Below are 4720 nucleotides of genomic sequence, written 5' to 3' on the forward strand. Positions count from 1 at the left end.
CGTCTAACCTGCTCCCAGGAAAGGCAGAATTTACTTTGCCTTCTCACGTTTGTTAAGGTAATTCAAGAACCGGTCCTGAGGGAACGTCTAAATACGTTGCTTAAATATTGCGATTTTAGTGTTTTTTAAAATTATTTTGTATTATTTTCAATATATATTAGGAATTTTTTAGTGTATTTTGAAGTATTTTGTAATTTTTATCCTGGTAAGTTGTAATTTTAGTATTTTTAAAATTATTTTTTAAATATTCTCATTAATTATGAGGTATTTTTTCTAATATTTTTATTAATTTTGAGTAGTTTTGATGTGGGAAATTTGTGAATGTGAAGAATAGGCGTTGAATTTTTTAATATAGCTTTCCCCTCGAATGATGAGTGACCTCAGCTGACCGCGGGTGAAAAAATGTAAAGATTGCGAGGCCAGAGCTGTTATCTTAACTTTTTCTCCATTATCTTAGCTTTTTCTTGCCATTATCTTAGCATTTTCTTGCCATTATCTCAGCATTTTTTGCCATTATCTTAGCAATATCTGCCTGCTATCTTAGTATTTTCTTTCTACTATTTTAGCTTTCTCACATTATCTCAGATTCTCACGTTTGTTAAGGTAATTCAAGAACCGGTCCTTAGGGAACGTCTAAATACCTTAGTTAAATATTGCGGTAAATGCTGATTTCAGTGTTTTTTAATTATTTGTTATTATTTTCCATAATTATGAGCAATTTTTTAGTATATTTTGAATTATTTTGTAATTTTTAGTCTGGTAAGTTGTAATTTATTTTTGTTTCTAAGTAATTTATAGATATTTTTAATAATTTTGAGTAGTTTTGATGTGGGAAATTTGTGAATGTGAAGAATAGACGTTGAATTTTTTAATATAACTTTCCCCTCGAATGATGAGTGACCCCAGCTGACCGCGGATGAAAAAATGGAAAAATTGCGAGGCCAGAGCTGTTATCTCAGCATTTTTTGCCATTATCTTAGCCTTTTTTCGCCATTATCCTAGCCTTTTTTCGCCATTATCCTAGCCTTTTTTCGCCATTATCTTAGCAATATCTGGCTGTTATCTTAGCATTTCCTCGCCATTATCTTAACTTTTTCTCGCCATTATCTTCAGCGCCGACCATACAAACGAAACTTTATCCGTGCAGGGAATTTAACTTTGTTTTTTTGACGATTTATCGGTAAAGAAGGCACAGGTAAGAACACAAAATAATCTCAAAATGAAACCAAAATGAACGCAAGATAAAACCAAATTAAACCCAGCGAAAGCTGACAGTGATAACTGAGCTAGGTTCTGTAGACAAAGAATAACAAAATTAAAACGTAGCAATAATTCTTCATCCTAGTTACTCCTAACAAAATTACTATTGATAAATATCTCAAAACAAATTTATATATTACAATATAACTATTCACAAATATCACACAGAAATATACATGTCACAATATTCACGAAAGCTTCAACATCAGTGAAGATTCAACATATCGAAGTTTTTATCAGCAGGATGTTGCTCTAGATGAAAATGCTAGTAAAAGCAAATAGATAAGTCACTTATGAAAACATGATTATGAATTTAAAATTTTTTTTATAACATTTAATGTTAAAAAAACATTTTTTAACATTTAATTTTAACATTAACATTAATTTTGACTGAATTTTTATCGCGAAATTACCTTAGCATTTTCTCGCTATTATCTTAGCATTTTCTTGCTATTATTTTAGCATTTTCTCGCTATTATCTTAGCATCTTAGCATTTTCTCGCTATTATCTTAGCATTTTCTTGCTATTATCTTAGCATTTTCTCGCTATTATCTTAGCATTTCCTCGCTGTTATCTTAGCATTTTCCCGCCATTATCTTAAAATTTTCTCGCCATTATCTCAAAATTTTATCACCATTATCTTAGTTTTTCTTCCCATTTTCTTAGCTTTTTCTCGTCATGGTCTTAGCATTTTCTCGCCATTATCTTAGCTTTTTCTCGCTGTTATCTTTGCATTTTCTCGCATTATCTTAAAATTTTCTTGCCATTATCTTAGCATTTTCTCGCCATTATCTTTACATTTTTTCGCTGTTATCTTAGCATTTTCTCGCTGTTATCTTAGCATTTTCTCACCATTATCTTAGCATTTTCTCACCATTATCCTAAATTTTTCTCGCTATTATCTTAGCATTTTCTCGCCGTTATCTTAGCATTTTCTCGCCATTATTTTAGCATTTTCTCGCCATTATTTTAGCATTTTCTCGCCATTATCCTAACCTTTTCTCACCATTATCTTAGCATTTTCTCGTCATTATCCTAGCTTTTTCTCGCCATTATCTTAGCATTTTCTCACCATTATCCTTGCATTTTCTCGCCATTATCTTAGCTTTTTCTCACCATTATCCTTGCATTTTCTCGCCATTATCTTAGCATTTTCTCGCTGTTATCTTAGCATTTTCTCGCTGTTATCTTAGCATTTACTCGCTGTTATCCTAGCATTTTCTCGCTGTTATCTTAGCATTCTATACACTCCCCTGCCGCTTGCTCAGGTCACGCTGAGTAAGCGTTTTTCAAGAGGAGGCGNTTCTCGCCGGGGGAGTGTCATGTTATTTATTTATTTATTCAAAATGTTGTTTATTTAAATTACATCTTTATTTATTCCAAATTTATTTATTAGAAATGTTGAAAAACATGTGGACATGTTTTATTTATTTGTTTATTCATAACGTTGTTTAATTAAATTAATGTTTATTTATTCTAAATTTATTTATTCGAAATGTTGAAAAACATGTGGACATGTAGGCAACATGTTAAATTTGAGAGATAATTATTAAGTTAACATCGATATCATGTTGTTCACATTTATGCAGCGTGGGAAACATGTTTTTTTGTAGGAAAATATTCATGTTCTTTTAAAGAAAACATGTGAGTGTTGAGGAGGGGAGGGGGTGTGGGGGGGTTACCCCCTTCCCACTCCCCCGCGGGTTGCCCCCACAACTCACGGGTCCATTAGATTTAATGCAGCATCCCGCCATTAGTGAACACATCTCGGCATGACACAAGTGAAAGTAAAGACACGTGCAAAATTCCCACGAACTTTGAAAATAAACACTAACGGTCGAAAATCCCCACGATAAAAAATTCCCATGAATTTTAAAATTCCCACGAAATTCAAATTTCACGAATTTTAAAATTCCCACGAACTTTAAAATTCCCACGAACTTTAAAATTTCCACGAACGGTCAAAAATTCCCGCGAATGGTAAAAAATTCACACGTACTTAAAATTCCCACGAAAGGCTAAAATTCCCACGATTGGTCAAAAATTCCCACGACCTTAAAATTCCCAAAAATGGACGAAAATTCCCACGAACTTGAAAATTTCCACGAACGGTCGAAAATTCCCACAATAAAAACAAGTTTTTCCCACGAACAAGTTTCACCGGTTTGTGTGTGGTGTAACCGCCGTTAGGGAGGAAGGGGGGGGAGGGGGTTAAGAAGGGGAAGGGGTCGGGGAATGGAGGGGGGAAACTGAATCTGGGTCCATCCTTTGTTCCTGCCCGTATCATGGATACCAGACAAATGTGATATTTATTACAATAATTTTTCTTTTTATTATTATTCAGCTTTTATTTATTCATAGTTTTTATTTATTATTTATTTATTATTACTTCACTTCTTGTTGTTTGTTTGTCTGCTACAAATCTTATTATCGATATTTAACACACTTCTACCTCTACAATCAATTTGAAATTTGGCACACTTGCGTAAAGTTGGAGACAATGCATGAATCAATTGCCAGAATAAATAATTTTGAAAAATTTATTTTTTTCTATATGCTTAAAAAATTTAAAAATATTTATTTTACAATATTCAAAAATAATATAATATATTGATTGTACATGTGTAACAGCGCAGACACTGGATTCTTCAGAAGTGTTGTCTTTAAAAAGTAATTTTTAAACGTATATTATTTGCCAATTTCTATGCGTATCATGGATACCGAGCAGGGCGTATCTTGGATACCGTGCAATGGCGTATCATAGATACTGAGCAAAGCGTATCACGGATACCGTGCATGGCGTATCATGGATACCGTGCATGGCGTATCATGAATACCGTGCATGGCGTATCATAGATACCATGCACAGCGTATCATTGATACCGTCTATGGAGTATCATGGATACCAAGCATCGCGTATCATGGATACAGTGCACAGCGTATCATGGATACCGTGCCGTGACCCACTTTCCCTTTCCAAACATCTTAAATCCTGACTCACTTTTAAGTGTATTATTTATTGCCATAATAACTGGTAATTACCCCGACATGTGGCACGCAAATCGTCGTAATCGTGACGCAATGCAGCCAGCACAGGAAATAAATCATGTGTCCATAAGGTCGAAAATCGCCTGCAGAATCAGTGATTTTGAACCTTAAAACCTCGTAGAAATAACATAGAGAAGTGCTGAGCAACTGGCGACCGGAGCAAGCAAATTTGGTTCTTAAGATCACAGAGTTATTATTATAAAATTATTTTATTCAAGGGGTCACTAGTTGCCTGGTCACTAGTTGCCAGGTCACTAGTTGCCAGGTCACTAGATGCCTGGTCACCAGTTTCATGGTCACTAGTTGCCAGGTCACTAGTTGCCTGGTCACTAGTTGCCTGGTCACTAGTTGCCTGGTCACTAGTTGCCTGGTCACTAGTTGCCTGGTCACTAGTTGCCTGGTCACTAGTTG

Source organism: Hyalella azteca, unplaced genomic scaffold, assembly GCF_000764305.2.
Source record: "Hyalella azteca isolate HAZT.00-mixed unplaced genomic scaffold, Hazt_2.0.2 contig10440, whole genome shotgun sequence".
Lineage (NCBI taxonomy): Eukaryota > Metazoa > Arthropoda > Malacostraca > Amphipoda > Hyalellidae > Hyalella > Hyalella azteca.